At 31.6% G+C, this 10,726-nt stretch overlaps 1 pseudogene; it reads right to left on the bottom strand.

Annotated features, from left to right (window-relative positions):
• Nucleotides 1-2,472: 2,472 nt before the first annotated feature.
• Nucleotides 2,473-7,722, bottom strand: LOC125209883 (annotated as a pseudogene).
• Between the last annotated feature and the right edge of the window lie 3,004 nt (nt 7,723-10,726).

Raw genomic sequence — 10,726 nt, 5'->3', positions numbered from 1 at the left:
AATAAAAAATATTAAATTTAGTTAAAAACAAAGAAAAATAACAAAAAAATTGAAGAAAGATAATGAAAAAAATAGTATATTATTTTTATTATATAAACCAATGTTTGAATAAGATAAATGTTTAATTTTTTACATATTTTTTTCATATACAGCTAAATGAATGATTTCATTGTTACTACATTGACAAAATGTTTCGGAAAATTTAAGATAAAAATAAGTTATGAAAGAATATGCAGCGTAAAATCTATTTGAAAAAGCATATGATGCTATTTAAAATAATTAAATTGTTTTTACAATTAAATATAATAATTTTAGTTATCTTAGTAGTGTTAATTAATCTTGGTAATCTAAATTACTGATTTTTTGATGGTATTTTAAAAATTTACGACAAAGAGCGGTTTTTGGTTGAAAAAATTTTAAATTCATTACTCTGGTGCATGATTAAGTTTATCTCCAATTAACATATATGCATTTAGATAAGAATAATTAATTTGGTTAAATTTTAAGCCCAGTAGGTGCTTATATATCTATTTAATATTTTAATGTTGGAGTAAATTAGTCACAATATTATTATGGCTTGGGAGTATTATGTCTCTAATCACTACTTTCGATACGCATTTAACTAAAAAAACAAATTAAATTGCTTTATTTGATGCTTACACTCATGTCTTTTTAAAAGGGTATAATCCTATAACCCATGTATTTTTTTGCTAAATGAGATAACGACAATTATTTTAATATAATTATCATGAATTTTCAACTTGTCAACTGAAGAAATCTGTGGTTCGATTTGGCTACCAGATTTTGGTAGCCCAAAGCATTACCTGGCACGCAAATATGAATAATCGTGTTAAGTAACATTTAGATATTAAAATAAAAAACGTGCTTATCACTAGTCTTTAAAATGTTCAACGCTTATTAAATAATAATTCTAGCGCTACAACACGATCATCCCATTTCTCCTCTAACACCAAATAAATTATTTATCATTTTGATTCACAATCAAGAAATGTCTCATTCGCTTCCACTAAAACTTCCCCAATTTAATGATCAAAAATAAAAAATTAAATTTCTTTAAAAGTTCATCACCCTAAAAAAAAAAAAAGGGAAATATCCCCTTTCCCAAATACTAGTACCCACTATATCTTGGACCACTAAAAACTTTTAAAGAAATTTAAATGAGAAAAAAGGATGTTTTTGACTTTTAAAAACAAAAAAAAATGTTCAAATCGTTGAATAAGCAAAAATGCTCGAAAAAACTTTTTTAATTTTTAACAATTAAAAAAGTGAAATACTAAATCAACTCAAAATTGGGGGAATAACATGATAAGCCCAAAAGGTTTGGGCTACAAATTCCTTTTAAATTATAAACTACAAACAATGAATTCGTTTTGAACATGCATAAAATTTCAAATGTATGAATTTAAAAAAGTAAAATTTATTATATAATATGTCAACTATGAATCAATGAACATTGTGATGAATAATTATAGATTTTCATGATCTAAAAACCAAAATGAATCAATTCATATTATAAATTACTTTATTTTAATCAGCCCCTGTTAAAATATTATGTAAATTAATAAAAAGAGAATTATATAACTTTATGGAGTATTTATTTTTTTTTCTTTTAAAATCACGGGCCCCAAAAAATATCACACTAGATGAAGATATATTGATGGGCCCATTATCTCAATCTGTATAAATACATGGGAAATTTTGAGGCTGAGTAAAAGGGAAAAAAGAAAAAGGGTATCTAAAAAGAACTAGCCTTTTTATCTTTTCTAAATAATTTATTTACATCTCTAATGAAAACGTGAAAGCATATCAATTTTTTTGTAAAAGAGTTTCGAAAAAAACAATTATTTTGTGATATAGTATTACTGTTTTTTAAATTTAAGTTTAACTATTTTATAAAAAAATAATGTTAAACTATTTTCTTCATTCAATTGTTAGTGATGAGTTGTTTTTTCATAATGCATTTATACACTCAAGAGTCAAGACTAATCCTAAACAAAAAGATCATTTTCTCAAAACTTACGAAAAATACAACTAAAATGATGGATCAAAGTACTATTAAGATGGCAAATGTAATGTCTAGGCTAAGCGAGCTTGAAAAAATCATATGAAGAAATTTATTTATATAAAACCCAAAAAAGCTATTTTAATTCTCCATAGTCTAAAAAAAGTGGAAGTCTTTATGGTTGTAGATTTGAAGATGATAACATGAAAGATTTTCTTTAAAATTATGCATAAAAAACAAGAGGCAAATTCCACAAACTGAGTCATGTGATTTTACAATATATTTCCCAAATTTTTCCCAACAGATTGGAAAATGACAAAAATATCTGATCAAAGTTAAACAGTTTGTTTTTATAAAATAACAACAAAAAATTAAAAAAGATTGAGTTTTTATGAAGAGGGACCAAACTTCAGACCGGAGTGGGAAGTTGGTCTTCGAGACACTAATCATCAGTCATCACGGGCCACCCGGATAGTAGACACACTGGGCCCTGCTGATGCACCTGTTATTGGATCAGTATGGTACCTGAAAAAATCCCACCAAGATTTCAAATTTTGCATTTATTTCAAGAAAATTTTCATTTATTGAACAAGACCATACCCAATTTGAAGAGTGGGTTCACAATCCAAGGGGTGAAAAAAACCATCAGCTTGAGGCTGGTGGTGTTGGGGTTTTTCCCTAGCCAACATCTTGAGGGTTTTTGGGTTTCCCAAATCAAATTCATCTGATTCCCCCCCATCAACTACAAACAAAAAAACCACCATCACTCCAACAATTCGATCCCAAAAACTCAAAGAATTTTCTAAATGCCTACACCACATTTTAATGATGATGCAAAAAGGGTTTGGAAAAAAATTGCATTTTTTCATGAAAAAATATTTTAAGCCCTAAACGAATACGATACCCGTTGTTTCAAACTCTTTTTAGTTTTAGAGGGCATGCTCCTAACCATGCAAGAAACCAAAAAAAATACAAAAAACAGTGATTTTTTTTAAACACAGATTGAAGTGGATGAGTTTAGAAACCTTGTTCTGAAGATCTTGGAGGGGCCAGCATTGCTTGAGTCTGCAAAATATAATAAATGTATGTAAGAAGAAAAGGGATTGTTACATTGTCATTTTTCGATATGTTACCCGTGTTGATCTGATCTGCTTGAGTGACATATCAAGCTGTCTTTCGAGTGATTGAGCTCCTTGCTTTCAAAGGGCCAAGATTCACCAAGAAGGTTCCTGTCCAAAAAGCACATATACTAATTCATTATTTCACATCCCCATATAAAACATGATCATGTCAGTTTATTATTAAACCCTTTGGGTGTTTTGGGGGCTTCGAGCGGCTTTAAGCTTCAAATACTCGGGCTGCTCAGTTCCGTTATTATCATGCCAAAATTATTCTACATAACTATAATGATCAACTTAAACCAGATAAAAAAAGGGAAAAAAATAAATTCTTGCAGAATTTCCCAACTCTTCACTGTCAAAGATCATATTTTGTTGATATCCCAACATGTCATTCGTTGAAGGAAGCTTGATACATGAATGATAGTGTAGAAATATAGAGATTCAAAGATATTAAAGAAAAGAGTATAAAATTTTAAAACCCGAATGATTAAAAAACAATATGAAATGATAATAATGAACCTTCATACCCCAAAAAAACCTAATTTTTGAGACTTGTAAAATAAAAAAAACGTCAAAAGATTTGAATAAGTCAAACCATTTTTTGGGAAATTTAATTAAAGTATATATATTAAATTTAAATTGGTGAGTTATGAAATTATTCATTTGATCAAAATCTTTTTGAAGGTTGTAATAAAAGACCTATGCCTATGGAAAGAGTCAGGATATTAATCAATTAAGAATTCAATGTGTAGAAAGCCAATCCATAAATTCAGCCTGGTATTCATTGTTATCCCAAGTCGATATGTGTAATCAGATGATAAAATACAAAAATAATAAGAAAATACTATAATGATTATAAATACGAAACAAAACTAAGCCAAGATTCTGAAAGGAAACAATCGAAGTTATTACAAAAACCCCTTTTCCTTATTTAAGGATTCAATTAACATGACTACCATTATTTACTCAAGCAACTTTCCATTAATACCAAACTTTCCTCTCTTGAAAATCAAACAAATATTTGATTGACATATCTCCCCTCCCTTAATCTCTCCAATTGCTCACTTTATATATACCATCTGCCGCTTTGATCCATTTGTTTAATTGTGTAATCTGAATGGAAGAAGTTAGCATGATTTCGCATACAAAGCTAGCAGAGGAGTCCTCGGAATCGGCCAATTTTCCGGTGTCGAAGCGGCCCAAATCGACCGAGCGGTTCAAGGGCGTTGTTCCGCAGCAGACCGGCATTGGGGGGCGCAGATTTACGCGAACCACCACCGTATCTGGCTCGGGACGTTTAAGTCCGAGGCATCGGCCGCGATGGCTTACGACAGCGCGGCGATGAAGCTCCGTAGCGGAGATTCCCGCCGGAATTTCCTCCGACGGTCCTCGCCCCTCTGGAATTGAAGTTCCAGAGCGGGCTCACCACGGACTCCGTGCTGAACATGATCCGGGACGGGTCGTATTCGACGAAATTTTCGGACTTTTTAGCTAGCCAGAAGAAGCAAGGGGATGAAAAATTAGGGTTAGGGTTTCAATTAGGGTTAGGGTTTGATTCGGCGAGCGACGGCAACGGGGAGTTTTCGAGCACGCTGCTATTCCAGAAGGAGCTGACACCGAGCGACGTGGGGAAGCTGAACCGGCTGGTGATCCCGAAGAGGTACGCGGTGAAGTACTTCCCCGGGGTGCTGGAGGAGGAGCAGGTGCAGCTCGAGTTTTACGATAGGGCGATGAGGGTGTGGAAGTTCAGGTACTGCTACTGGAAGAGTAGCCAGAGCTTTGTGTTTACGAGGGGTGGAGCCGGTTCGTGAAGGCCAAGGGGCTGAGGTCGAACGATAGTGTCGCGTCTACTTGTACGAGAGTCGGAGATTGGGGAGGAGGTTTACTGTGATTGATGTGGCTGAGAAAGATGGGGATTTTGGTGAAGTGGTTGAAGAAAAAGAAGAAGAAGCAAAGGAGACATTGCTTTGCTCATCTCCTAGTAGTAATGGGACTAAAGTGAGTTTTAGGCTTTTTGGTATTGAAATAAGCAATTATGTTTGAATTAGTGTTTTTTAAATTATTAATGATATTAGATATTACCACTAATTTTTAGAGTTTTGAGTCAACTTATATACGACTCCTTTTGCTGATTTCTTATAAATACAGCTTTGTATCCTCTGCCTTGTATTTTACATTTTAAGTGTGTAGAATATTACTTTTGAGTGCTATGAGGAAATACTAAAAAAAATTAATGGCTTGGTGAAAAAAATGTGAGTGAAAGATCTAACCAAAAATTTGGAATAACTATATGCATCATGATCCCAGTTCTAGAAATCAAGATAAGAGGATTGAACCATTTATTCTAATTCCTTTTCAAATATGATAAATGTTGGTTGACTTCAATAACTTGACTTAATCTTTAAACTATAACTATGATTTTTAGACTCTAGTAATAATAACAAGACTCTTAATAAGAGTAATAAATAGTAATACTCCACTAAATAGAAAATATGGGACTCCACCTAGAAAAACTCTTAATAGTAGTACCAAACTACTTAACAAAAGTTAACAAATATAAATATCAATTAATGTGCATTTTTTTTCTAAATCATTTTCACATGGTTTATTTGCAGAAAAATCCCTAAGCTGAACAAGAACATTAGCTCTAACTCATTTAAGCATTTTCAGTTGATAAGACCATTCCTTTATAAATTTCTAAATAATAAATTTGAGGTCGAATCATCTTCGGCTTGATTAAGCTTTCAAACATATACGAAGAGAGTGAAGGGATATGTATATAATACCAGTGCCTCTCTTGTGGATACACTTGTGTCTGGAGCTCCATAGTTGCACTTCTGATACCTTTCCAATGTCTTGAGCATGCTGCTAATGTCATAACCAACAACATTTTCAGCCAATGTACTATACAAATTTTAAATGAAATCAAGTAAATGTGATTAATCAGTCTAATCAAATGAAGTACAAAAAGGGAGAGCCTTGATTTGGCCTTAAAATATTAGAGATGTCTGAGTTTTGGAGTATAATCCATTGTCCGTAAGGAAAATGAAGCAACTTGTCAGGAATAGAATTCTGCAAGATGAAAAGTGACACATCCTAAAAAATTAAATAAAGTACAATAATTCTTAATCATGAGATAACACATCCAAATAACTGGATATAAGCCTGTTTTGATCCAAACAAGTGTCCAAAAACCAAAAAGATGACATCTTTGCAGAATTTTCTTGGAGCTTTGCTTGAAAACTTTAAAGAGTGCAAAAGATCTGAGATGATGGGAAAGATGAGAGTGAAGTATATCCTGTGAGATGCAATAATTTATTTATTTTTTCTTACTTGGCAATGATTCTTCAGTTTACAAAATAAAACCCTAGGTGAGGAAGATCCACATAGAAAATTACAAAAATTGGGGAAATTTTACAAACACCTTTCACAGAAAGAGGTGGAGATTTCAGACCTGATGATCTCTCTCAGCTTAATCATGTTTGTAATTTACTTCCTTTTTTTGGTAAAATTTTGTAATTCAAGAATCAGAAAGATTCATTCTTTCTTGTGTTGGAAGATCATTGAATGATGCTTCCAAGGTTAAAAAAAAGGGTAACATTTGAGAAATCTCCATGAAGAGAAAAAACACAAACAGGAAAAAGCAAGAAAAGATTCAACACACAAACCCTAGAAAATTGAAATCCCACACTCATTTAATTTGTAGGAGACATGAAATTAGAATTAAATCTCTCATCATGAATGACTATACAAGAGATAAACAAAACCAGATGGTAAGGGAAAGAAAGAAGATTGATTTGTGGGAATTCGAAAAGGAATCACCACATATTATGCCAATCCTCACTCATTTAATTTGTAGGAAAGATGAAAGTAGAATTAAATCTCTCCTCATGACAACACAAGAGGCTAAACAAAACCAGAAAGAAAAAAAGAAAGAATTGATTTTTGCATCAACAAAATCACATCTAGATCAGAGTGTTTGTTTCTTCTCCAAGACACAAATCACAAACAAAAGAAGTGATTTTTACAAGAGAGGGAGGGGGAAAGGGGGCTTAGTTAGCACATCACAACACAAGGAGCAGGAAAACTGAACACAAATAAAGAAATGATCTTCTTTTCATGGTTTCCTGCAGATCTAACAAAACCCACAAGCACAGAGCCCTATAGACCTCAAAAACATTCACTGAAACGGCAAAGGAAGGAAAATATAAAAAAGAAAAAGAAAAAAAAAAGACAGGCTGCTTTTGCAATTGAAAAAAAGATTGGTTTTTTAGGCATCCAAAGACATGAATATAGGCGTTGCAAGTGCAGAGAGATAAAGGGGGCTGTGTTTGGTGTTATAAAATTATACCTAGAGCTACTGCAAAACTCGTACAGCTTTCCTCTATTGGAGAAGATAATCAGAGCAACCTCAGATCGCATAGCACCGAAAGCTCATAAGCTTTCTTCAAAAGCCCATTCCTCCTTTTTGCAAAAGTCACCTGCCTGTTGATCTTGTTCTCTATCCTCTTCAGCTCAACTCTCCCTCTCCCCATCTCTCAATCACAAAACTGAAAACAAAAAACAAACCCTTGAAAAAAACCCCCTCTCTCTTTCTCTCTCTAGTACACAGTCCCACCTCCTTTATAACTCTCCCACATGCATACACACACATGAAAAGGTCAAAAGATTGGATTTTTAAGCGAATTAAACTAGGGAATTTGATTTTTGAAGGTATGTATGTACATACATACATACACTGTATTAATTTATTTTCAATTTTTTTCTATTTTGTGAGGGTGGTCCATGGTGAAAGATGGGGAATTTACAGCTATGGATTTAGGTTTTGATCGGACGGTGGGAAATGGGGGTGATGGAAAAGCAGACAAGATGGATGAGGTGGAGATGGACCTGTTAATTTGAGAGGGAAACCTTAAAACTGAGAGTAATAACGATGCCATGTGCCAAGTGTCGAGCTGAGGAGGGGGGATATTCACTTGTGTTTTTTTTGGAGATGGGAATACTTTTTTTGTTTCTTTCACTAATTTAATTACATTTTAGTGGTACTTCATATTTAGGCCATGTAGGTATTTTTACACACTCATTTTTAATGTTTTCAATTAATGGTGTTGACAAAGTGAGTTCGTGTTTCAGTTTCGATATTTATAATACTATTGATTTTATATTTTAGATATAGGGAAATGAAAATATTAGTACCCGGATTTCTTTTGTTTCGGTTTAAATATTTGATTGATGAAATATATGAATGTATTAAGTTTGTGACATTAATTGTAGTGCTTATATATGGGGTTTGATTTGTTATTATTGGCATTTGGTAACATAGCGACCTATATTTTCTTAATCACAAAATATTGCTAGTACTAGTATTTGCAATCAAGAACTTTTATAACATCGAAATATGAGGAAAAAGTTAAATACTTTAATCCATAATTAATCATACTCATTTTATTAAAGAAATATTTAACTAAACCCTAAAATCGTTTTATATAAAGTCTATTATAGTTCAAGCCTATAATTGACTTTAGATATACTACCCTAAAAAATATGAATTTTGATGTAAATAGGAAAAAGATACATTTTCACCGTCCATTAGAGATAAATGATCATCTCATTCATTGCAATTCGAATGAGAAGTTCAAGACTATATAACAATCACAAAACTCACGTCAAATAAATACTTGTTAGTTGCAATTACAAAATAAGTTTAGGCAAAACCTTTTCCATAACGTAAGTCAAACAAATTAACAAATTTTCCATGTCGCTTCGCAACAAAAAGCTCACTTAACAACAAATTAATTAAAATCAAATAAATTCGAAACATGTTCGCCTTTAATAGGCAATATAAATTGCTAGAATTATACTATTAAGGATTATGATATACCTAAACATATTAGTAATTTTATATTCCACAAATTAAAAATAAACTAAGAACGTCCTCTTAAATTACATTACAATTAACTAAATCTATCTTCTCCCACATGGAATAATAAAAATAATAATAAGAATAAAAACTACTCCTTAAGTATAGTTAGTCATTTCATCATGAAATTATTAGATAATTTTAGTAGTTCCCTTTGCATGGGACATTCCATTTATGCAGTTTAAGAAGAAACAGAGTTATACTTGATCCAACAAATAATACACAAAAATTAACAATTAATTATCTGTTGCTACATAACTGAACAATACCTTAGTTTCCTCTTTCTATTTATTTCTCTTTTAATTTTAAGATGATAACTATGATGCTATCATTTGTTATTTTGTTTGGTTAAGACATGGTTTTACGTGACAAATGACTTTGCTTTTATCTTATTGGGTAATAAAATTAGCTGTACACATGTGGTAGATGGAGGGATTAGGAATGAAACATGTCTTAATTAGAATGCTTAAAATACAATTTGCTATAACTAGTATACAACTATTGAGAAAATAACATAATTGCTGTTTTTATGTAGTAATTATTGTTTATTTTTGGATACACATTTCTTGCATCAAAGTAATCTATGTTCAACAATAAAGCATTTAGAGATTGAAATAGCTTATAGAATTACTCCACCTTTTTGTCAATTATAATGAAAACATAAAAGTTAGTAATTTTTTCATGTCGTACAAAAAGTTCGAAGCCAAGAAGATATACCAAGCTAATGTACGTATAAAAACGACCTAAGAAGTAAATGTCTCTATGTGTGTACTATACGATGTCGTTTAAGTAGCCGAACGCTTTGTCTACATAGTATTTTTTTATCTCACGTCGTGCATAATTTCTACCTAAGTTGAAAGTGTTGGACAATTTGAAAAAAGTGTCAAAGTTAAAAAATAATTAGTCCATTTTTATTTAACCATAAATGATCAAACTTTGTGATTTTTTTTAGCTATTTAGCCCGTTATGGTAATCAAGGGAGTCCTTAATAGCATAAATTAGTAATTTCCAGTTGTTTAATAACATATACATTGTTTTTATATTTTATTTTATTTGTTAAACAACTTTAGTTTAGCCGGTGGAATTTAAAAGTTTTGTTCTTCATTTCTTTTCGATTTGTATTCCCATTTTCGACAAGAAAGTCAGGAATAAGTATAATTGTTAGTTGAAAAATAGTCCTATCAATTATTCGTAAACCTTTTTTTTGGTCCTTCTTCTTCGTATACAATCAAGCAAGATCCTCACAAAAAAAAAAGTTGCAGAGAAATTAAGCAACTTAACAACTCTAATTCTCCTACACACACTCACACACAGTGATTAGAACACGGTTAATATGATTCTATACATTGGTAAACATTTTGTTACTTTTAAATAAGAAAAGGTAGTTGGTTCTTGGTAGGTGAAATTTATTAGGAAAGTGGGAGGAAAGTCATTTTTGGTTAATTAATTCCAATGTGATCAAATTGTATTTAACAGTACAATACTTGACATTGATTGTGATCTGTCAACAACAAAATAAAAATCCACAGAATTTAAGTAAAAAAAGTTCTAATAGATAAAAAAATGAAACTAGTTACTAACTTTATAGTTTTTTTTTTTAATTACAACTCGCACAATTCCCGCTTACACATTTGAGTTGATTTGAACCCGTATTAGTGGGGG

This window comes from Salvia hispanica, chromosome 3, assembly GCF_023119035.1.
Source record: "Salvia hispanica cultivar TCC Black 2014 chromosome 3, UniMelb_Shisp_WGS_1.0, whole genome shotgun sequence".
Classification (NCBI taxonomy): Eukaryota; Viridiplantae; Streptophyta; class Magnoliopsida; order Lamiales; family Lamiaceae; genus Salvia; species Salvia hispanica.
This window is presented reverse-complemented; position numbering and strand designations above follow the sequence as displayed.